The sequence below is a fragment of the Gossypium arboreum genome, chromosome 13 (assembly GCF_025698485.1).
Source record: "Gossypium arboreum isolate Shixiya-1 chromosome 13, ASM2569848v2, whole genome shotgun sequence".
In the NCBI taxonomy this organism is placed as follows: domain Eukaryota; kingdom Viridiplantae; phylum Streptophyta; class Magnoliopsida; order Malvales; family Malvaceae; genus Gossypium; species Gossypium arboreum.
Genome location: NC_069082.1, coordinates 52,815,403 through 52,841,654, shown reverse-complemented (window position 1 = coordinate 52,841,654; position 26,252 = coordinate 52,815,403).

Below are 26,252 nucleotides of genomic sequence, written 5' to 3'. Positions count from 1 at the left end.
CGAGACATGGAAAACGTTGTGGATCTTTTCGAGCTCAGGGGGTAAAATTAATCGATATGCGACTGGCCCAACTCGTTCGGATACTTCATATGGCCCGATGAACCTCGGACTCAATTTGCCCTTACGACCAAATCTAAGCACCTTCTTCCAAGGTGAAACTTTGAGAAAGACCTTGTCTCCAACCTGATATTCAATATCTTTTCTTTTCAAATCCGCATACGACTTTTGGCGATCCGGCGACTTTCAAACTTTCACGAATTACTCGAACTTTTGCTCGGCATCCTTAACCAAATCAACCCGAAGAATTTACCTTCACTAAGTTCAGTCCGAATAATGGGTACGGCATTTACGACCGTATCAAGCCTCGTAAGGCGCTATCTTAATACTTGATTGAAAGCTATTGTTGTAAGCGAATTCAATCAAAGGCAAATATCTTTCCCATGAACCACTAAACTCAAGGATGCAACATCTCAACATATCCTCCAGATTTGAATTATCCGTTCGGATTGACCATCGGTTTGGGGATGAAAAGTGCTAAAATGCACTTGGTACCCAAAGCCTCTTGCAATTTCTTCCAAAATCGCGATGTAAATCTTGGGTCTCTATCCGACCACGATAGAAATAGGCACCCCATGTAATCGAATAATTTGGGAGACGTATAATTTCGCCAATTTATCAAGCGAAAAATTCGTATGCGGACAGAATAAAATGAGCAGACTTGGCGATCTATCAACAATGACCCAAATCGCATCTTTCTTACTTGCGACACTTTGGTAATCCGGATATATAATCCATTGTCACTCGATCCCATTTCCATTCGGTATCATGATTGGTCAAGTAATCCCGATGGCACTTGATGTTCCGCTTTCACTTGTTGACATATTAGACACCTTGAAACAAATTCAGAAATGTCTCGTTTCATACCGGGCCACCAAAATTGTCGTTTCAGGTCATTGTACATTTTAGTACTACCTGGGTGGATTGACATTCGACTACTGTGAGCCTCGCTCAAAATCATCGAAACAAGTTCCGAATTCCTTGGAATACATAATCGACCCTTGAACGTCAAGCAATCATTGTCGTCAATCTGAAATTCCGATTCTTCATCCGAAACACATTCGGCTCGCTTAGCGACCAATTCAGCGTCGACCTTCTGAGATTTAAGTATTTGATGAATCAATAACGGTTTGGCCTCTAATTCGACTACTAGCACCTCCTCGGGTGAAACGGATAAATGAGCATCCATCGCTCTCAAAACAGACAGTGCCTTGTGACTTAAAGCATCGGCCACCACGTTGGCCTTTCCCGGGTGATAATCAATGATGAGTTCATAGTCTTTCAATAACTCAAGCCGACGTCTTTGTCGCAGGTTTAAATCTCTCTGAGTCATCAAATATTTTAGACTCTTGTGGTCCGAATAAATATGACACCTTTCTCCAAACAAGTAATGCCGCCATATCTTCAAGGCGAACACTATGGCTGCTAGTTCAAGGTCATGGGTCGGATAGTTTCTCTCATGCGGCTTTAGTTGTCTCGACGCGTAAGCCACAACTCGACCTTCTTGCATCAACACAACCTAACCCAAGCAAGGATGCGTCACTGCATATGACAAACTCTTTACCGGACTCGGTGTACTAGCACTGGGCCTCGGTTAAACAAGTTTTTAGTCGATCGAAACTTTCTTGACAGACGTTCGACCACTCGAACTTAACATCTTTTGGAGTAGTTTCGTCATCGGTACAGCTATCATTGAAAAACCTTTCACAAATCGTCGATAGTATCCGGCAAGCCCCAAAAAGCTCCTAACTTTGGTAACATTCCTTGGAGGTTTCCAATCGACTATGGCGAAATTTTGTTGGTCGACTCGAATACCGATCACGAGATATCACATGACCCAAGAAGCTAACCTCCTTCAACCAGAACTCACACTTGCTGAACTTAGCATATAAATGCTTATCCCGTAAAATTCGCAACACTATCCTCAGGTGTTCAGCGTGTTCGGTCTCATTTTGCGAATAGACCAAAATGTCATCAATGAAGACAACTACGAACCGATCCAGATATGGTCTGAAGATCCGATTCATCAAATCCATAAATACCGCAGGGGCATTAGTAAGCCCAAACGGCATCATTAGGAACTCGTAGTGACCGTACCTCGTTCTAAAAGCAGTTTTGGGTATGTCCGATTCTCAGACCCTCAACTGATAGTACCCCGACCTCAAATCTATCTTTGAAAACACCGAGGCTCCCTTTAATTGATCAAACAAATCGTCAATTCGTGGCAACGGATATTTATTCTTTATCGTCACTTTATTGAGTTGACGATAGTCGATGCACAACCTCATGCTTCCGTCCTTCTTTTTTTTTTACAAACAATACTGGTGCGCCCCATGGAGAAAAACTCGGTCGGGCGAAACCTCTATCCGTCAATTCTTGCAATTGGACCTTCAATTCCTTTAACTCCGTTAATGCCATACGTTACGGAGCTATTGAGATCGGCGTAGTGCCCGGTACAACTTCGATGCCGAATTCCACTTCTCGAACCGGTGGCAATCCCAGTAACTCCTCCGGAAAAACATCTGAATACTCACAAACCACTGATACCGATTCGAGTTTCTTTTCCGTCTCTTTACTTTCCAACACATACGCAAGGTATGTTTCACACCCCTTTTTCACACATCTCCGAGCGGTCATAGAAGATATTATCGCTGGCACTCCTTTTAAATCGATGAGACTCGACTCGGACTACCTCATTATTTGCACTCCTCAAATCAATGGTTTTCCTTTTGCGTCCACCAACTTGCATCATGTACTGTCACCAATCCATACCAAGAATAACATCGAATTCATCAAATGGTAGAAGCATCAGATCGGCCGGAAAACAGGATTCTCTAATTATTAGGGGGCATCTCTTGCACACTTTATCAACGAATACGTATTGACCCAAAGGGTTTGACACCCAAATTACGAACTCAGTAGACTCAACAGGTAGAGTTTTACTGGATGCTAAGGTTTCACATACATACGAATGAGTAGAGCCGGGGTCAATCAATGCAATCACACTAGTATCATGAGAGTAAAAGTACCAGTGATAACGTCAGGGGAGGATGCCTCCTCTCGTGCGCGGATGGCACATGCTCTAGCAGGAGCACGGGTCTCGGATCGGACAGCCGTATAAGAGGTTCCTCTCTGATTACCACCCCTACCTTCAGAAATTCTCGGGGGCCTACCTCCAGCCGTCGTTCCACTAGGTCTTGCACCTTGCATCCTATTCCTCTCATCTAGCTCCGTGCAATCTCTAATGAAGTGGTCCCTCGAACCGCATCCATAACAGGCCCTATTAACAGACTTACCCTAACATTCACCTAGGTGTCGTCTTCCCCATTGGGGGCATTCAGGTTTCTCTTGACGATTATTGCCCACACTAGCTACCGAAGTAGCTCGGTGGTCGGGCTCTGATGGAAATTCCCGCAGTTGCCCTCGACTTATTAGTGTCCTCCCTGAATTTCTTTGCGGTCGAGAATGGAGCTTTACTCGCCGATCTTTTACGATAATCTCTTGCTTCAAATTCAGCCTTCTTCTTCTCCTTTCCAAGTTCTTCTGCCTTGCAGGCTCGTTCGACTAGTGTTACGAACTCCTTTATCTCCAAAATACCCACTAGCAGCTTTAAATCTTCATTCAATCCTTCTTCAAATCTTGTGCAATGGAACCCGGGGTAGAGAGACCCTTGGCGGATGACGTTGAAAGTGTAACGGCTGCTCCTGCGCAAGGGACACCGCCGGTTGAGCCTCAGTCATCCGCGAATAATCAAAATGAAGGGGCGAAACAAGCCTTCTTCACCATGATGAATGAGTGGGTCGCGCATTATGCCCGAACCAATTCGGCTGTCCAACCATTCCCGAATTTAAATAAACCACCCCAAGAGCCCGTAATGCCATCAGTTACTGATCCTGTGAGGCTGAGTAAACCACCTGTGGACTTGATTAGGAAGCATGGGGCCGAGGAGTTTAAGGCCATAGTTACCAATGATGCCGAAAGGGCCGAGTTCTGGCTTGATAACACCATTAGAGTGTTTGATGAACTGTCATGCACACCCGATGAATGTCTTAAGTGTGCTATATCCTTGTTGCGAGACTCAGCCTACTATTGGTGGAGGACCTTGATTTCAATAAAATTGTAACACCCCTAACTCGTGACCGTCGCCGGTGTCGGACACGAGGGGTTAACAGCCAAATCCTCTCAAGGTACCAACCAATTTGACATTACCAGTCAGGCTGGAAAACTGCGTCACTGTCGCCTTAAAAATCATATCTCGAGTTTCAAAACTCGGAAACTGGTTTCGTAAATTTTCCCTGAATTTAGACTCACATGCCCATCCATGGATTTATTTCTAGAATTTTTGGTCGGGCCAATTGGTACAGTTTATTAGTTAAAGTCACCCATGTTACAGGGATCGACTGCTCTGACCTTCACACGTTACAACTTGAATATCTCTCTGTACAGGGCTTTAATACTGGTGCCGTTTGTTTCTAATGAAACTAGACTCAAAATGGAATCTGTACATATAAGGCATGACTCCTAATTCTTTATGGATAATTTATGGTAAATTTTCAAAGTCGCAACAGGGGACCCAGAAACCGTTCTGGCCCTGTCTCACGAGAACTTTAATATTTCTCAGTATACTGCTCATATGGTCGTTTCGTTTCTTCCATATAAAAATAGATTCATCAAGGTTCAATTTCATAATTTACTCACTATTTAATTCTACTTCTAATATTTTTAGTGATTTTACAATCTCATCTCACTGCTGCTGTCCGCAACAGTTACTGCAGAGACTATGCCAATTTCATGAATCTTTCCTTGGCCTTAATCATCCATCATACATGACACAAATTATGGCCACCATATCAAAATTAGAGTTTCTAAGACTCGTGGCTATAGGTTCTAGCATCCCACTCGGCGACCACATAGGCCATTTTCACATGGCTTAAAGTTTACAACCCACAATTCGACAAAATATAATAGCCTATACATGCCAAATGTTCTTCAACAACGAAAACAATACCACAAGATTTCAGCCGGTGTGATGACTTCAACGACGGTCCCGATCACGCAAACAATACGAGTCCGAGAGACCTAAAATGGGTGACAAGAAAACACCGAGTGAGTTTACAACTCAAGAAGTCATAAGCATTCATCAATCCACCGATAAAGTTACTACAACATGTACAACAAACGAGGCTAGGTACTCATCCATATCGAATCTATACCATAATACCTCGGACCTTTCGGTCCAATCTCGTACCAAGTCATACATCCACATTTCGTATTCTATACAACAAGATAATCGAAGCATTTTTACACATTAACTCATTTTCCAGCACAACCATACAATTTCAATCATCACATAGATTTAAGGCTTACCAAATTCAACCCCGAGCATGAACGTATTTTCTATTCGTCATGAGTTCGAGGTACTTACCCGATCCGCTGTCCATACTCAATTCAATGGAGACACACCCTCCATATATATAGAGTACGCACACACAGTGCTTACTACTCGATTTCGCACACTTAGTGCCACACAATTTAAGCCCGCACACACAGTGCCATACCCTTCGAGCTCGCACACCCAGTGCCGTATTTTTCCAGCTTGCACACATGGTGTCATATTTTTCCAGCATGCACACTTAGTGCCTTATATTTCCAGCACGCACACTTAGTGCTATATATTTCCAGTATGCACACTTAGTGCCATATATTTCCAGCACGCACACTTAGTGCCAATCTCGTCACCATACACACGTATTGCCCTCACACATAGTGCCGAAAGCAAACTTTATACACATTCCACTATTTCTTTTACATTCAACAATTATCCTCACTCCATACACATACAATTTCATTTATACATATATAGCATTCCATTAAACACAATTGCATAGATTTTCCAATCACTTAAGCAATATCAAACATATGTGCTTAATGACTTACCTCGGATGTTGTCGAACGTCTTCAACGGCTATTCAATTACTTTTTCTTTCCCCTTATCCAACTACGATCCTTTAAGCTCTTGAGCTTGTTTAAGAACAATTGAATTCATTTAATTCCAATTCAAATAGACGATTTAATATAACACATGTATATTATAAGGTTGAGGTACATATGACCTATTGGTTAACTATCAAACACCATACGCATATATACATATATTCTCTAGTCATGCACAACCCAACATCTTACTTGGGCATTAACAACTTTATAGATATAGGCATATCTATGTTAAGGCCGAATATATATATTTAACACATTCTACAATTATGGTTATTTATAAAGACTAACACCGTTTTATCTCAAGTCATACTCATAAACACATCCATCCAAATACATTCGTACTTAAACATTATTCGGACTTAACACTCATATCACATTTATAAAACTACAAGCCGAATATACCTATACTTACATTACTTAAACATCAACCCTCAATTTCTTTGACAAAGCACATTCCCGGAAATGATAAGACAATATAACAGCCTTTAATCCAACTTATAATTCATTTACATCACATTCCAAGCATTCACTCTATTCTATCACTTAAAATACAAACATTACTCAATAACTTCCTAGTTCAAATTCGGCAATTTCACATACACACACAAGCCGATTTCTTTTCCTACCACCCAAACCACCTATATGAACATTTAACTAACTCATACTTCACCCATCCATAATTACTCATTCAAACATGAAGAAGGTAATCAAATTTCTTCACTATCAACCATGGCCGAATGCTTCATTCACCACCCAAAACCAAAATTTTAGCATGGGCTAATTGAAGAACTTAGTAAATAACTTAACTTAAGCTAAAATCCCAAAATCTAACAAGAATTACTAACCTTGTTTTTGAGCTTAAGATCACCGAATGCCATATCCCCCTTCCTTCTTTAACTTTCGGCTCCTAAGGTAGAAGATGAACACCAATATTATTATTTTTTTTCAATTTCCTTTCTTCTATTCGGCCAAGGCACCCAAGGATGAGCAACAAATTTTCTTCCCCTTTTTTTTCTTTGTTTCTCACGGCAAAAGAGCATTCACACCCATTTTTTTTTCATCATTATCTTTTTTTTTTATTCTCCCTTACATCATGCACTAGGCCAACATGTCTAGGACATGTTTTCCCTTGCCCATCACCTAGTCATGGCCGGCCACTCACCTTAGGAAAAGGGGTTATTTGACATGCAAGGACAACCCTTTTCCCACATGTATTAATAGGCCACCTTACATTTGCCTAGCACATTTCTAAATTTTCTCACATAAGTCCTAATCACTAAAATTCACCTATAATTAAGCAAAAATTCAATAAAGAAATTATCACACATGCATATTCACATATTTAGACAGTAACTATCATACTCAAATAATTTAGTGACTCGGTTTAGCGGTCCCGAAACCGGTTTCCGACTAGGGTCACTTTAGGGCTGTCACACTACAAGCATGGCCGAATCTCTTCAACATTTCCTCCCTTCTTTCTTTTGAATTTTCGGTCAAGAAGAATGGAAAAAGGATGGACACATTTTTTTCTTTCTTTCTTCCTTAGAACTTTCAGCCAAAAGAAGTGAAAAATGATGGACACTTTTTTTTTCTTCTTTCCCTCAACTCACGGCAATGGGGGAACAATCACACGCATCCTTTCTTTTTTCTTTTTTTTTGTTTCTCATCCTACTAACACTAATATTTTATTGCCCATGCTTTTTATTCTATTACTCCTTACATAATGCACTACCCCAACATGTTTATGACATGTTTTTTAGCCATAACATTTTGTCCACCCATGCTCATAGCCGGCCACTACTAGATGGGGGGGAAAATTGACATGCAAGTCCCCCCTTTTTCATACATACACTAATAGGCCACTTTACATTTGCCTAGCACATTTCTAAATTTTCTCACATAAGTCCTATGTACTCCATTCACATGCAATTAACTAAATCGAAGCTTAAAAATTTTCGCACATTCATATTCACATATTTTAGACAATAAATATCACATTCAAATAATTTGGTGACTCGGTTTAGCGGTCTCGAAATCGCTTTCCGACTAGGGTCACTTTGGGGCTGTCACATATATGGATAGGTGAATGCCACACCAAAGCTGGTGATAAGTTCAAACAAGATCGGTAGACGCCACTAGCACAAACTAGATAAGTCTTCGAAACTTGTACGAGATATGAGAGGAAGCAACCTCACAAGAACAATGTTCATTAACAAATTAGGCAAAAGTCCTTTTACAATGAAATCAACAAACTATTTATAGGCAATCATGTAGTAACCGAATGGAAAAACTAGCTAGCTTAAAGACTAAGCAAATTCGGTCATGAATTAACTAGAATGTTCTAGAATGAAAACATTAAGTAACTAGTCTTGATTCGGCTGATGGGGATGTGTTTGGACAGCTTCATGTATGAGCTTTAATCACTTGAATGAATGTGCACCTTTGGGAGCTCAACGAGTTGCCTAGGTTCGGCCAAGTGCATGAAACTTCCAAGAGGTGTCTCTTGGCTGAATAGGTGCTTAGAAAACTCCAAGGGTCCTCCCACATACATCGGCTGTACATGGAACTTGGAAGGAGGCTTGAACCTACCTGTACATGCACTTGCATTAATTGTCCTCCATTCATGCATGTGTGTCATCCAAGGAAGATGTATCTTTCAATATTCATTAACCCTCCATGTACATGAATGTAAGGCTTCCAAACATTGAACCGAAACATGCATGTATTTTCTCGTTCAATGAACATTCCCATACATGCACCTTGTCATGAATGAACCTCCACATTCGGCTAACTTACATAATTAAATAACATAATTAAATAAAATAATTATTCATATAATCATACTTAAGAATATTAACTAAACAACTTAATGACAATAACTAAATTCAGACATATTAATTATAAGTCAACTATTAAATTCGGCTAGCTCAAATAGTCAAAAGCACTTAGTGAGCTAAGTTGAGCTAGGGAATTCGACATGAGCTGTAGCAAACTTAGTTAAAAACAAAATCGAAACTTAGTTTATTAAAATGAAGAAGAAATGAGCTGAAATGAGCTAAACTCAAGCTCAAGCGAGCTAAATCGAGCTCAAGTGAGCTGATGGAAGCTGAATGGTGCATGGGGAGCTGGAAATGAGCTGAGATTAGATTGCAAAAGGGTGCATGGAGTCTTCAAGGAGTGGTCCTTAGCTCCTCCAACGTCATGGACCTTGTTGTCATTCCAAATCCGCAGCACCAAGGCTGATAAAGTGTCTTGAATTTGCTTGTTCGAGCTCGAGTCATAGGGCCTTTTGGAAGCTCGAATAGATCTTGGTTTGCATTCGAGGTTGCCCCGGGTGTGCTCACATCAATATTATTATATGTGTATATAAATGAAACCCATATTTACTTAAGTATGTCTAAGGAATGTAAATTTGTGGATTTTTTCATTGATTTAAAAAAATAGCTACGAATTATTCATAGTTTGTTCGACAACGGTTGTGACATTGTAGTTCAGACCCAACGAAGGGGTCGAGTATAAGGTGTTACAGTTATTGGTATTAAAGCTATAGGTTTAGTTGATTCTAAGACTAAATCGAGCTTAAAAATTGAGTCAAGGCTGAGTCAAGTCTGAATCGGGATTGAATGTTGATTGTTAATTATTTTGTCATATATTTGAAAATGTCTGATCAATTAAAGTCTATTGTTGAAACAAAAGTTAACAATGATAATTATTCTATAGAAGGTGAAAGGTAACTGGAGTTGAATGCACCCAGTGATGATCAAATTGGTATTCAATGTGAGAAAAATTGAGATAGAACTCGTCGAGAGGATTGAGGGGTTGAAGGCTTACATCGTGCAATAACATATTTGCGATAGGGAATAGTGAAAGTTGTTCACAAACTGCTATAATGGCTCTAATTCATCAAATTATAGGATCAAAAAATATATATCAACCCTTATTCAGCAGAAAATTGCAAAGCCTTCAGAAAGAGAGTTGGGACCTCTAATTCACAACCTCTGCCTAAGGGTACTAAAGGGACTCAAGGATCATGGAGATAAATTTCATTAAAAATTGGGTCAGAAAAAGACCGGATTACTCAGTTGGTGAAATTGCTAAACAAGGTTAAAGGTCTGATAAAAGTTGTAACCACTCCAACATGTGAACATTGTAGAAAGAAGCACCGAAGTGAATGTTGGAAGAAAATAGGAGCATGTTACTGATGTAGATCCTTAGAGCATTTAGTTAGAGTTTGCCTAAAAAATAATATGAATGTCCTTGCTACCACTCATGGATCTATCCCTCTAGTTAGAGGTTGAGGAATTATTATTGCTGAATCATTAACACGGGGATTAGGTACATATTAAGGAATCATTATTGGTGAATCGATAACACAGGGATTGGTGAATCGATTATAGGTTGAGCCTTTAACTACACTTATAGGACATGTTAAGGACTCATTGAGTCATTCTGAGGCGTTATAAGGAGATTCAATTGTCCAACAGGAATGAACATGTGATTAATTTTTTTTCTGAAATATTATGTTTTTACTATTTTCAAGCTATCTAACAAGTAGATACCCATGAACCAGACTTCATATAAATATGGCGAACCTAGTTCACCAGTTTACTAACCATGCTTATTTTTTGTTTAACTTATGTTTTGTGCTTACTGTGTGGTGATTATTATTTCTTGTAAACTCACTAAGTTCACAAGGACTCACACATTCTTTTCCAAACACCACAGATAGGTAAATCGCAAGGTAAGCAGTAGTGAAGCAAGTGATCTAGGCGAAACATGTACGTTGGAATGGTAGTGCAAGTGAACCCTAGACAACAAAGGCAATATGGGATAACCTATTTCGAGTTTAGATATATTGATTTGATGACCTCGCCAAATGATTTAGAACTTAGAAAATTCGTTTATAGTCCCTTGTGTTTTCTTTAAGTTTTATCTACGAACAAAATGTTTGATAATATAACTGACATTTAAAGATTCGATTTAATCCAAGTCTGCCTAGATGTTCTCTTAATTCTAATGCCTTTATGACTACCCCCATGCTTCTATTTGCAAATGCATGATACTTTAAGCAACAACATGTAAGAAACATTTGATTATCATATTATAGATTGCCAAGGAGTTACATTTGTCGGTGTCAGGGTGCAAACCCTAGATATGTTGAACTACTTTTAGCGAAGCCTTAACAAGTTTCGATAATTCAATAGAGAAGAAAAATCTGTGAGCTGAATTCGTGGAATTTGAGTACTTAAGAGGAATTTGCTAACCTTACCCTTTTTAAAGAACTTACTATGTTATGAACTCAGTTGCACATCTTTAGCCCAATTTGTGAAGATTTAGAACCCCTAATAGATCAAACACTTAGTGAGTTTACTATTATGTGAACCCTATAAGCTCTGTTAAGCTAAACCTAGAAAAACTAACAAGTGAACCCTTTGTAAAAATGTGTGAACACTTGACAGAAAATAGGGGAACCCTTTATGTGAAACTCTGCTTGTTTAAATGCAAACTTTTACTACTTTTGCATGAGAACCTTTATTTATTTTGTATGCTAACCCTACAGGTATACGAACCCTTAATTGTTTGCAATGTAAGACCAAATGTAATTTGGTTAAGTGTTAGATACAAGTACCTATATGATATTTTGCTGTATGAAAGTAACTTAAGTTTATATTACATGTTTTATATTATGGTGCGTTGGAGGATAGCTTGGGAGTTAATGAAGAGTCTCCTTGCTGGCTAATGTGTCATTTATAGCTTAGGTTTACGATCGGAATAAGTATGGAATGTTACATTTATTGGTATCAAAGCTCACAAGGTTGAACAGGTTCACCTAGTTTGTTTAGCACGTTAAGTTAGCTAGTCAGGTTCGCTGAGTTTGTAAGCTAATTAAAGTACTATGTATAATTGTTGCTTGCTTAGGGAAGGATTGGAAAATATACATTTCCTTTGTCTAGTTTTTCTTTTTACAAGAAAATGTTCCGGATCACTCTTCGCTACTCACCTTCTTAGGTTGTACGCCTGCAGAGTTCAGGTTGCAATAGTATTTTGGCAAATTAAGTTCACCATTGGGCCTTGGGGAAATAAGATATGTTATACTTGTAGTTGTGATGGCGAGATAAGTTCATCGATGTATTATGGTGAAATAAGTATTCAGATATGTGTATTAAGTTTAGAATTCATAATTGCATATGCTTAAGATTGGCTTATGTTCACTATAGTGAGTAAGATTGTAACACCCATAACCCGCCTTCTTAGACAGATTAGGCTTACGAAGAATTACCATACAATTAGAAACATTTAAACATTATATCATTCAAAAATTTAATCACATCATAAACCATTCATGCACATGCATATTGTCCCTAAATTAAGCCTTCAATGCCCTAAATATAGCTTAGAAGCAATTAGGGCCAAATTGAAGGAAATCAGAAAGTTTAGGGAAAGTTTAGGAAAAAGATGCAAAATTTGCAAAACAGGGGTCACACAAATGTGTCTGTAACGCCCCCATTCTCGAGACCGTCACCAGAGTCGAGCACGAGGTGTTAACGGACTTAATTCATTAATTAAACAGCTCAAACAATTTATTTTAGAATTTCTAGACAAGCTGGCTAACTGCATCACACTCGCTAAAAAAATTATATCTCAAGTTACAAAACTCTAAATCCAATTCCGTAAATTTTCCCTGAAACTAGACTCATATATCTACTAACTAATTTGTTTCTAGAAATTTTGGTTGGGCCAATTAGTACAGTTTATTAGTTAAAGTCTCCCATGTTTCAAGATTTGGCTACTCTGACCCCTGTGTATTACGAATCAGATATCTCCCTGTAAAGAGTTTAAATGACTATGCCATTTATTTATCATAAAACTAAACTCAATAAGGATTTCATACATGTAATTTAAAACTCCTAATTGTTTTTTTACAATTTATGGTGAATTTTTAAAGTTGGAACAGAGGATTCAGAGATTTCTCTGACCCTGTTCCACCAAAACTTAAATATCTCATAAAATATAATGCATTTACCTATTTTGTTTCTTCCGTATGAAAATAGACTCATCAAGATTCGATTCCATAACTTATTCATAATATAATTCCATTTCTACTATTTTTAGTAATTTTTCAAATTCACATCACTGCTATTGTCTGATTCTATTTTGTGGTCAATTTTACCTTTCCAAGGATTTTCATGGTTTTGTTAAGGCATAAAGCATACTGTAATAGCCCAAAATTGGGTCTAGTTGGAACAGAGGTTTCAGGACCACAAAATTTGAGATATAAATAATTATTTTATAATTATTTTGAGGTCTATGATATGATTGCATGATTGTGTGAAAATTTCGTGAAGAAATTCTATGCATAAAGTGCTCAATTTGAAGTTAGGGACTAAATTGAATAAGTTGCAAAACTTGCATTCTAGAAGTTTCTAGTATGAAATTGCTTTGAAATATTAATTAGGAGGTCTAAAATAGAAATTTGACCAATTTCTAAGTGATGGACAAAAATTGGACATGGATGGAATTTTTGAAAGTTTAGTAAGGAAGGGCATTTTGGTCATTTGGTAATTAAAAGAAATAAAAAGGGAAAATAAAGCCAAAATTGACTCATCTTTTTCATGGAGGCCGAAATTAGCATGGGGGAAGCCATGGCTAGGATTTTCAAGCTTTCCAAGCTCAATAGTAAGTCCATTCTAACCCCGTTTTTCAAGTTCTTTACCGTTTTAGTATCGAGGTAAGTTCATATGTATAATAAGCATTAATTTATGCATGTTTCAATGTAAAATTGATATATTTATTATAATTTCCGAGGTTTTGAAAGTATGTAAGTTGGTATGATAATAATACAACAATAATGCTGTAATTTATATTTGAAAGTTAAATTTAGTGAATTAATTGAATTATGTTAAATTAAATGATTATGGTGCCAAGTTTATGAATTGATTTAAAAATATGTCTATGGTACATGAAGTGCATTGAATTATCATACATAAATGTGATTTCTATGATTATGGATATTATGGGAAATTGTAAGTTCATATGATTTTTAATAAGGCAATGTATAATTTAATGTTATTGTCTTGATATTAAATGAAATGTAAGTTTATATGTAAGTAATACATCAATATTACTTGTATTATGATATTTTATAATAATATTGGAAATATGTTTGTGGATAATTACTTGATTGGTGAAATTGTTGGAAAAGAGAGAAATCTGGTTGAACCTTCTGAAAGATTGGGCGTCTGAGATAGTATGTAGCTGTGTCACATGTATGGTGCTGAGTGCACATCATTTGTACAAGAGAGCTACACGACATTATGATGTAGCTAGGTCGCATGGGTGATACTATGTGTACACCATGTAGACAAGAGAGCTACGGGATATATGTAGCTAGGTCGCATGCGTGGTTCCAGGTGAAGGACACCATGTAGACAAGGGAGCTACGAAATAAATTGGCTAAGTCACATGGGTGGTATTGAGTGTTCACCATGTGTACAAGAGAGTCGAACTATATGATGGGTGGAGCTATGTGCTGAAACCACCAAGTATCGAGGATTGATCTGAAGTGTTCAACGGGAGACTCTCTATGTATTGCTTTGTGAGTTTTGTGATGAATAAGTGCTGGAACTTGGTTAGGTGAATGATGTGTTCATTAAGTGACCAGGATGTGGTAAGGTTATACAAGTAAGTTATACATGAGGATGATTTTATGGTGACCTTGTGAACATGGGCCTATACTTGTGATTTATGAAATGTGGTGAAAATGATTTGTGATATGTATGTTAAAATGAGGTTAATACAAAGAATGTGTGAAAGAGTGAATTAGCAACAAAACTGTTTTGGACAGTAGTAGTGATGTGACTTCCAAAAATCACCAAAAATAGTAGAAACTGAATCAGAGACTGAATGATATATAAAATTAAAGCTTAATGAGTCTATTTTTATATAAAAGAAATAGATAAAGAAAAGGAGTTCTATATTTTTAGATATTTATGTTTTTGTGAGACTGGTTCAGAATGATTACGTGATCCCCTATTCTGACTTTGGAAAATCACAAAAATTAGGATAAAAATAATTAGAGGCTTAAAATTATATTTTTAAAATCCCTAATGATTCTATTTTCAATATAAATCAACAAGAACATTATCTGAGTTCTGTACTGTGAGATAATTAATTTTTAGTTAAGAGAGGTTAGAACTGTCAGAAAGTGAAACAGATAAAATTTTAATGAATAAACTGTACTAATTCGCTAAGCCAAAAATTATGAAAATTTTATGGTGGAAAGATATGTGAGTCTAGTTTCAGGGAAAATTTACGGATCTTAATTTGGAGCTCTGTAGCTCGAATTATAAATAAGTAAGTGACTATGACTTGTGTGGATAGTTGATGTGAGCGTTTATTAGTAAATTGTGAAATCGTACTTACAAGAATGCTATATACATTAAGGATGTGGAATGGAGAGGAGGAGGAGGAAAATAAATATATGTGGAATACATGTAAACTATGGTATATGAGATATTGATATAATGAAATAAATGGTATGTGTTTATAAGAAAATAGAAAGAGAATGATATGTATCATGACATGTATATATATATATGACTAATCTCAATGTAATGCTTGTTGGGTATGGAGTTGAATTGAAATGTTTCAGGCAAACATGTTATTTTGCGCATCTGAATTGTGGTATTTTATAAAGATATGATCTAGTTTTAAATATGAATTCTTGATGATTAAGCTGAAGATATTTGGTAAGATGATAATCTTGGTATAAATGTATAAGTGGTACTGTAATAAACAAGGTAAAATTAGTATGAGAGACACATGTATGATGACATACAAATGCTATGTTTGTGGTTTAATTGAGAATATAATCATTAAATGAATACCATGTTATATGCTTTTGATTTTGTATAAGTGTGTAAGAGATTAAGGTTGACCAAAGCTTGGAAAATAGCCTAGGTATATTCCACACAGGCAGAGACACGACCATGTGTCTCAGCCGTGTATGGAACACGACTTTGGGACACGAGCGTGTGGAGCCTTAAAGCATGAAATTTCCAAGGTTTTCGTAAGTCCTCAGTTTAGTCCCGAACCCTTTCTAAAGTATGTTTTGGGCTTCATAGACTCAAATAAAGGACTATGTGTAAGTGAATGAACGTTTTGAAATATGAATGAAATTTTATGGCCCGTATTTTAGTTTAATGTTTGTTTGTTTGTCCGGTAATGCCTCGTACCTTATCCCAGCCTCGGGTACGGGTAAGGGGTGTTGGATTTAGTGGTATCAGAGCAAGTTTAGTCGATTTTCGGACTAACATAGCAAGTGTGAGAGTTTAGTTATACATGCCACAAATATGTGATAGTGTGATGTCTCCCGACACTAATGAGGACCATTTTGTTTAAAATGAAGTATTCTCCAACCGAGCTACATCTGACCAGTTAATAGTAATATTGAAGTATTTGAATAAAGTGTAGCTATGATGTGTTAAACTCGGGAAGGTATGAATAAGAATTCGTGATATATGTATATGTGATAATATGTGAGATAAAAGTTTATATAGTGATATATTTATTCATATTTGTTTGGCCTACATATATGTCTTTGCATGCTTGACTAAATTAATTAGTAAATGTGATGACTAAAGTTATTCAAAATTCATAGAATGTATGAGTGAGTGCACTTGTTTGAAATGAGATAATTGGAAATTTTATGTAAGACAGATATGAATAATAAATTGTTTGAAGTGGATAGTATGATTATAATGACATATGTGGATAACGAAAAAAATGTGTCATATAGATATATGTCGGAATCAAGTTAGACACTGTACGACCTCACCCCCTTACCGATGAGGTGTATATAACGGAAATTCATGAGAATCATGTTGACTAAGTTCTTAAATGTGGAATCAAAGAGTTCAGTGATAAAATAATTATAGATATGACCAGAGACTGAGAATGGTTGACAAGTGAAGGACAGAGTTAGAGAAATATCAGAGTTGACTGAGTTATCTTGGGATTCAAATTGATGACAGAGTGTTTCTGAAAGTATCGTCTTGAAAAAAATTAGTTAGTAATGCTGGTAATTATGATAAAGATACTAAACTTCTCTCCGGTAAGATTTTCGAGGACGAAAATCTCTAAAGGGGGGGAGAGTTGTAATAGCCCAAAATTGGGTCTAGTTGGAACAGAGGTTTTGGGACCACAAAATCCGAGATAGAAATAATTATTTTATGATTATTTTGAGGTCTATGATATGATTGCATGATTGTGTGAAAATTTCGTGGAGAAATTCTATGCATAAAGTGCTCAATTTGAAGTTAGGGACTAAATTGAATAAGTTGCAAAACTTGCATTCTAGAAGTTTCTAGTATGAAATTGCTTTGAAATATTAATTAGGAGGCCTTAAATAGCAATTTGACCAATTTCTAAGTGATGGACAAAAATTGGACTTAGATGGAATTTTTGAAAGTTTAGTAAGGAAGGGCATTTTGGTCATTTGGTAATTAAAACAAATAAAAAGGGAAAATAAAGCCAAAATTGGCTCATCTTTTTCATGGAGGCCGAAATTAGCATGGGGGAAGCCATGGCTAGGATTTTCAATCTTTCCAAGCTCAATAGTAAGTCCATTCTAACCCTGTTTTTCAAGTTCTTTACATTTTTGGAATCTTGGTAATTTGATTAAGCTTATTCTAGCAATAATTTAAGCTAGGGTTCATATTTGGAAAAATACCCATAGGTGAAATGTGTTTATTTTGCTGTTTTATGATATAATATGAGGTTTTAAATTATGTTAGAAAACTTGTGCTACTCGGTTTTGAGTGAAAATGAGTAAAAGGGCTTAATCGGTAAAAATACCTAATAGTCATAAGTATATGTTAGAGTGAGAATTTGATGTTGCCATATAATGGAAAAGTGATCAGTGTGTCATAAAACATAAGAATAATGGATGAAGTTTAATTCCCGAGCCTAGGGGCAAAAGTGTAAATATGCAAAAGTTTAGGGGCAAAATTATAATTTTTCCAAAGTTTGAGTTAAGGACTATTTTGAATAGTAAATTAATTAAATAAGTAAAATATGATGTTTTAGATCTCGGAAAACGAGATTTGAACCTAGAATGAGAGAAAAATCAAAAATTGGGAAAGTTGGTAAAATGACCGTTTTAGTATTGAGGTAAGTTCATATGTATAATAAGCATTAATTTATGCATATTTCAATGTAAAATTGATATATTTATTATAAATTCGAGCTGTTGAAAGTATGTAAGTTGGTATGATAATAATACAACAATAATGTCTGTAATTTATATTTGAAAGTTAAATTTAGTGAATTAATTGAATTATGTTAAATTAAATGATTATGGTGCCAAGTTTAAGAATTGATTTAAAAATATGTCTATGGTACATGAAGTGCATTGAATTATCATACATAAATGTGATTTCTATGATTATGGATATTATGGGAAATTGTTAGTTCATATGATTTTTAATAAGGCAATGTGTAATTTAATGTTATTGCCTTGATATCAAATGAGATGTAAGTTTATATGTAAGTAATACATCAATATAACTTGTATTATGATATTTTATAATAATATTGGAAATATGTTTGTGCATAATTACTTGATTGGTGAAATTGTTGGAAAGGAGAGAGAAATCCCGGTTGAACCTTCGGAAAGATTGGATGATACAGATAGTATGTAGCTAGGTTACATGTATTGTGCTGAGTGCACAACATGTGTACAAGAGAGCTACAAGACATTATGATGTAGCTAGGTCGCATGGGTGATACTATGTGTACACCATGTAGACAAGAGAGCTACGGGATATATGTAGCTAGGTCGCATGCGTGGTTCCAGGTGAAGGACACCATGTAGACAAGAGAGCTACGAGATAAATTGGCTAGGTCACATGGGTGGTATTGAGTGTTCACCATGTGTACAAGAGAGCAGAACTATATGATGAGTGGAGCTATATGCTGAAACCACCAAGTATCGAGTATTGCTCCGAAGTGTTCAACGGGAGACTCTCTATGTATTGCTTTGTGAGTTTTGTGATAAATAAGTGCAGGAACTTGGTTATGTGAATGATGTGTTCATTAAGTGACTAGGATGTGGTAAAGTTATAAACAAGTAAGTTATACATGAGGATGATTTTATGGTGACCTTGTGATCATGGGCCTATACTTGTGATCTATTAAATGTGGTGAAAATGATTTGTGATATGTATGTTAAAATGAGGTTAATACAAAGAAAGTGTGAAAGAGTGAATTAGCAGTAAAACTGTTTTGGACAGTAGCAGTGACGTGATTTTGAAAAATCACCAAAAATAGTATAAATTGAATCAGAGACTGAATGAGATATAAAATTAAATCTTAATGAGTCTATTTTCATATAAAAGAAACAGATAAAGAAAAGGAGTTCTATATTTTTAGATATTTATGTTTTTGTGATACTGGTTTAGAATGATTACGTGATCCCCTGTTCTAACTTTGGAAAATCACAAAAATTTGGATAAGAATAATTAGAGGCTTAAAATTATTTTTTTAAAATCCATAATGAGTCTATTTTCAAGATAAATCAACAAGAACATTATCCTAGTTCTTTACTATGAGATAATTAAATTTTAGTGAAGAGAGGTCAGAACTGTCAGAAAGTGGAACAGGGGAAATTTTAATGAATAAACTGTACTAATTGGCTAAACCAAAAATTATAAAAATTTTATGGTGGAAATATATATGAGTCTAGTTTCAGGTGAAATTTACAGATCTTAATTTGGAGCTCTGTAGCTCGAATTATAAATAAGTAAGTGACTATGACTCGTGTGGACAGTTGATGTGAGCATTTATTAGTAAATTGTGAAATCGTACTTACAAGAATGCTATATACATTAGGGATGTGGAATGGAGAGGAGGAGGAGGAAAATAAATATATGTTGAATACATGGAAACTATGGTATATGAAATATTGATATATTGAAATAAATGATATGTGTTTATAAGAAAATGAAAGAGAATGATATGTATCATGACATGTATATATATATATATATATATATATATATATATATATATATATGACTAGTCTCAATGTAATGCTTGTTGGGTATGGCGTTGAATTGAAATGTTTCAGCAAACATGTCATTTTCCTTGATCTGAATTGTGGTATTTTATAAAGATATGATCTAGTTTTAAATATGAATGCTTGATGATTAAGCTGAAGATATTTGGTAAGATGATAATCTTGGTATAAATGTATAAGTGGTACTATAATAAACAAGGTAAAATGAGTATGAGAGACACATATATAATGACATACAAATGCTATGTTTGTGGTTTAATTGAGAATATTTAATCATTAAATGAATACCATGTTATATGCTTTTGGTTTTGTATAAGTGTGTAAGAGATTAAGGTTGACCAAAGCTTGGAAAATAGCCTAGGTATATTCCACACAAGCAGAGACACGACCATGTGTTTCAGCCGTGTATGGAACACGACTTTGGGACACGGGAGTGTGGAGCCTTAAAGCATGAAATTTCCAAGATTTTTGTAAGTTCTTGGTTTAGTCCCGAACCCTTTCTAAAGTATGTTTTGGGCTTCGTAGACTCAAATAAGGGACTCTGTGTAAGTGAATGAACGTTTCGAAATATGAATGAAATTTTATGGCCCGTATTTTAGTTTAATGTTTGTATGTTTGTCCAGTAACGCCTCGTACCTTATCCTGGCCTCGGGTACTGGTAAGGGATGTTACAATACATGTTATCATATATAAACCTGATTAGTCATTCCAATAGCTAATCATTCCCAAACATTTCCATTCCATCCATGGGGCATATCGTAAGATTATACAGACAAAATGATTGGAATACTATACATGCCATATTTCCAAAAATTGCAAGTCATTATACCGCGATTGTCCAATGACAGTGTGAGCGTGCCTCCGACCGTCCCGATCTCATTGGCTTGTCAAAACTACAAAGAATGTAAAGGAGGGAGTAAGCATAGATGCTTAGTAAGTCCACATGCAAATAACAAATAACTTAACAAAGTAATTATACCAACCCACATTAGCATAATATTACCAAAACATATATCACATTTCTATTCATCATTTGTGACAGCCCTATTTTGACCCTAGTCGGGAAGTGATTTCGGGACCACAAAACCGAGACACAGAAAAATAATTAAATGTCATATTCCATGTTTATTGTGTGTGCACATGCATATATGAAGGTTTTATGCTTTAATTTTGACAATTGAATATGAAATTGTAAATAGGACTTATGTGTGAAAAATGTGAAAGATGATGGGTAATTTTTAAAAGTGGTTTATAATAAAGGTACTAAAAGGAATGGTTTTGCATGTCAAATTGCCCATTTTATTGTTGGTGGCCGGCCATGTTGCTAGTTAATAAATAATATATATATTTTCTATTATCAATATGTTAATTAAATGGCTTTTATTTATTGAATAATAATAAAAGAATAAAGAGAACATGGGTGATAAAAACAAAGTGTTCATCTTTGTTTCTTGAAGAACCGAATGTGAAAGAAGTTTAGGGGAGGAACATCATTCGGTCATCCTAGTCTTAATTAAGGTAAGAAGTTTTGGTTAATTCTTGAAATTTTAGTTAAATTCTAGTAAATTACTAAGTTCCTTATTAGACCCATGTTAAATTTTTGATATTTGGTGAATGAATATGGTTTTTGGTCATGGTAAATAATAAAGAATGTGGTTGTTGTTCTTGTTAACTTGGATGAATTTTGGTGGATAGGTGTTTGAATCAAACAAATGATCATGTGTGTACACTAGATGCTAAGTGAGAAGAATCGGTCATTATATTAGAGGCCATTGCCGAATATGAACTTAGTTATTGTGAGTGATGAGTGTGTTTTGAGTTGATGAAAAAAAAGTGCTTAAAATGTGTTATAAGAAAATTATATGCTAAGCTAAGGTTGTTAAATTATCAATTTTTCTTCCTTGCCGAATATATGTTTATAAAGATGAGTGGTGTTGAACGTTTTAAATAATTTAGATGATTATTAATCTAGGTATAAGCTAGGTAATATTAATTGATTGTGACTTAATTGTTTTATAGCAAGTGCCGATTATGGAAATTTCAAAATTCGGTCTTAGATCTTAATGTATATTTTTTTTATTCCATTAAGTTGAATTGGAAAGTTGTTACATGCAAAGAAGATGATTAGGACTTATATAGACAATCAGCATTAGCTAAGGAGTGAGAATGTTGATTGGTAATGTATATGTAAATGTGTAGTGTTATACACATATGATCTATTTGGTAATAACCGCATTGGCTACACTAGTGTATAAGAAAACGAAGTAAACTATGTGAGTTTTGCTTATGTATGCGAAATTAGTATAAGATGAATGATCGGTTACTAGGGTTATAAAATCATTTTGAGTTGAGTTATAAGTGACTATCGTGGCTGGATGAGTTCTTACCATTTTCAGTTACAAATAAGTATGAAGTTTGAACCATGGCAGAATTATAAATATTAATACATATTGAAATTGTTATGTGATTGCCGAATGTGAATTATGAGTAAACAATATGTGTTAATATATTAAACAAATCTATTTGTATTTATTAAGCTAAAGAGCGAGGAGGATCGAAGTCGGATAGGGGAAAAGAGAAGGCAATAGAGTAGCCAATCTACTACCGTTTCAATATACCGAGGTAAGTTTTTAAGTAGGCTCTTCTAGTATACATAATTAAAGATGCCTATAAGAATATGGTAAATGAATCGAAATTTTTCGTTGGCACTTGAATAAAATTGTTCATTAATTAATGTGCGTATGCGATTCATAGTGAGGATCATTTGGAGTTAAGCTGTAATGGTGTTATGAACATGTGAATTTGAGTATAACTTTGGAGTTGAAATGTGAATGATGATATGTATATTGATAGAATCTATCCGGACTAAAGGTCCGCAGGCGACGAGCTGGAAAAAAAATAACCGGGTTAAGTCCCGAAGGCATTCGTGCGGGTTATTATAACCAGGTTAAGTCCCGAAGGCATTCGTGCAGGTTATTATAATCGGGTTAAGTACCGAAGGCATTTGTGCTGGTTGTTACATCCGAGCCAAATTCCGAAGGTATTTATGTTTGGAAAGGTGCGACTCTGTCGTAATAATTCCGATTAATGTGCTCATAATCCCTAATATGACCATGTATGGATCGTATATACATTGAAAAAAAAAATTTTGGTACAGTGTCAGTTGTGATTACGAAATCGAATAATGCTCTTCCGGCCATTTCTTAGGATTATATGAAGTCTATAGCTCACTCGAGCTACATGAAATTGAATCAAATGAAATTTAGTTAAGTTTGACTTCGAATGTATAAACCTATTTATAAAAGTGTAAATTAAAACGAATACGTGATCTTGTGCATAGGCATTTATTTATCCTTATGAATGCTATTTCTTTTGTGTTTTGTTTCAAATGAGTTCCTTACTTATAAACTTACTAAGCATCAAACGCTTACTCTGTTGCTTAAATTCTCTCAGATTATAGATTTTGTTCGTCACCATCGGACTCGGAGGTGTCAAAGTCAAGTCATCCACACTATCTAAGCCACTTTTGGTACTCTTCAGTTGAACTTGATAATGGCATGTATAGGGCTGACCCTTGCTGTTAATTAAGTATCCTTTGGTAATGTATATTCGTATAGCCATGCGAAAATGGCTTGTATATTTTGAGTATAACATTATGATCATTTTGTATATATGGTCTTATGATATGGTTATTAAGTGGTGTGGAAATGCTTGGTAATGATTGGCCATTGGAATGGCCAATCATGGTCCTATTGGTGCTACGTATGTCATGGCTAATCGTGATTATACTTGGAAATAATGTATGTCAAATTACTAGTTGATTCATGGAAAACTATGAAATAGGTAAAATTTACCTTAAAATAGATGCTGACAGCAGCAATGGTGTGAATTTGAAAAATCACTAAAAATAGTATAAATGGAATTAAATAATTAATAAATTATGTAATTGAATCTTGATGAGTCTATTTTCATATGAAAGAAACTAAATGACAATATGAGCCGTATTTTATGAGATGTTTAAGTTTTCGTGCAAAAGGGCTAGAGCGATTTCTGGATCCCCTATTCTGACTTTGGAAATTCACCATAAATTAACCAGAGATAATTAGAAGTCATTCTTTATATGTACAGATTCATTTTTGAGTCTAGTTTCATTAGAAACAAACGGTATAAGTATTGAAGCCCTGTACAGGTATATATCTAAGTAGTAATGCATGAGGGTCAGAGTAGTCAAACCCTGAAACAGGGGAGACTTTAACTAATAAACTGTACTAATTGGCCAGACCAAAAATTCTAGAAAAAAATTAGTAAATATATGTATGAGTATAGTTTCAGGAAAAATTTATGGAATTGGATTTCTAGTTTTGGAACTCGAGATATGATTTTTAGAGTGATGTGATGCGCTTAGCCACTCGTCTAGAAATTTTAAAATGAATTGTATGAAATTGTTTAAGTAAGGAGTTAAGTCCGTTAGCACCTCGTGTTCGACTCCGGCAACGGTCTCGGGTACGGGGTGTTACATCATTCATCATCTTACCATATTATTGTTGTCGTATCAAGTCTCAACCCGAGGGTTAAGTACATACCTGTTCAAAGTGCCCATTCCAAAACACTTACCAATACGTCACTTGCATCTTGACTATTCTTCCATTTCACTACAATTTTACCTGTTGAACACATCGGTATATAACTCGGATACATGGAAAGTTTTCACATAAGTGCCACATAAGTAGCCAAGCTACCATGTAACCCGCCCATAAGTTAACTCGAACTCAACTCAACGAGCTCGAGCGTTCGCATCCATAAGTGAACTCGGACTCAACTCAACGAGTTCGGATGCCTAGTTACATTTCACGAACTCGGACTCAACTCAACGAGTTCGGACGTTCGCATCCATAAGTGAACTCAGACTCAACTCAACAAGTTTAGATGCCCAAATATCCAAATCTATTCCTAAGGTTCAACGGGACTTTCCTCGTTCATACTCTTTTACCATTCTCCTTGGAATACCAATGACGATACTTCGGTAGTCTTTGACATTTTTCACATAATTCACAAAATTTTTGCATGTTGTCCAACAATGACCACAAAGCATAGAATTGCATGATAACAATCATAATATTGTATAAATAGCATTAAATGATTTAAAATAACGGTTATATTACAATATTTACATATGAACATACCTCGATACAAAATGAGAATAGTCGAGCCTATTCCTCGTAAACTTTATTTTTCCTCCGATCTCGTCTTGAATCTCTTTTATCTTGATCTATAATACCAAATTAATTTATTTAATACACACATTCATCAAAACAGCCCCTAATACGAACTTTGGCAAAATTAGCTTTTGCCCCTAAACTTTCACATATTTACGCTTTTGCCCCAAGGCTCATAAATTAAACCTCAACCTATTTTCTTATGTTTTATTACATGCTGATCATTTTTACCTTCTATAGCAACATCAAATTCAAACTCTAACATGTACTTATGAATATTAGGTATTTTTACCTATTATGTCATTTTACTCGTTTTTACAAAAAATCACTTAGCAAAAGTTGTTTAACACAATCTCAAACTTCATATTCTACCATAAAAAATCAAAATTCATACATATCATCCATGATTAAATTTTTAAATATAAACCCTAGCTCAAAATATTGGTAGAAATAGGTAAACTGAGGTACGAGGCTTTAAAAAATGTAAAGAACATTAAAAACATGCATAGAAATCACTTACAATCAAGGCTTAAAAGTGTTGAAACCCTAGCTATGGTAGAGAGAAAAATTTGGCAGCAACTTATAGAGAAGATTATCATTTTTGTGCTATTTTTCCCATTTTATTTCATTTAATATCCAAATGACCAAAATGCCCTTCCTTACTAAACTTTCAAAAATTCCATCCATGTCCAATTTTTGTCCATAAACTTAGAAATTGGTCAAATTCTATTTAAGACCTCCTAATTAATATTTCAAAGAAATTTTATACTAGAAACTCTAGAATGCAAGTTTTGTAACTTATTCAATTTAGTCCCTAACTTCAAATTAAGCACTTTATGCATAGAATTTCTTCATGAAATTTTCACACAATCATGCAATCATATCATAGACCTCAAAATAATCAT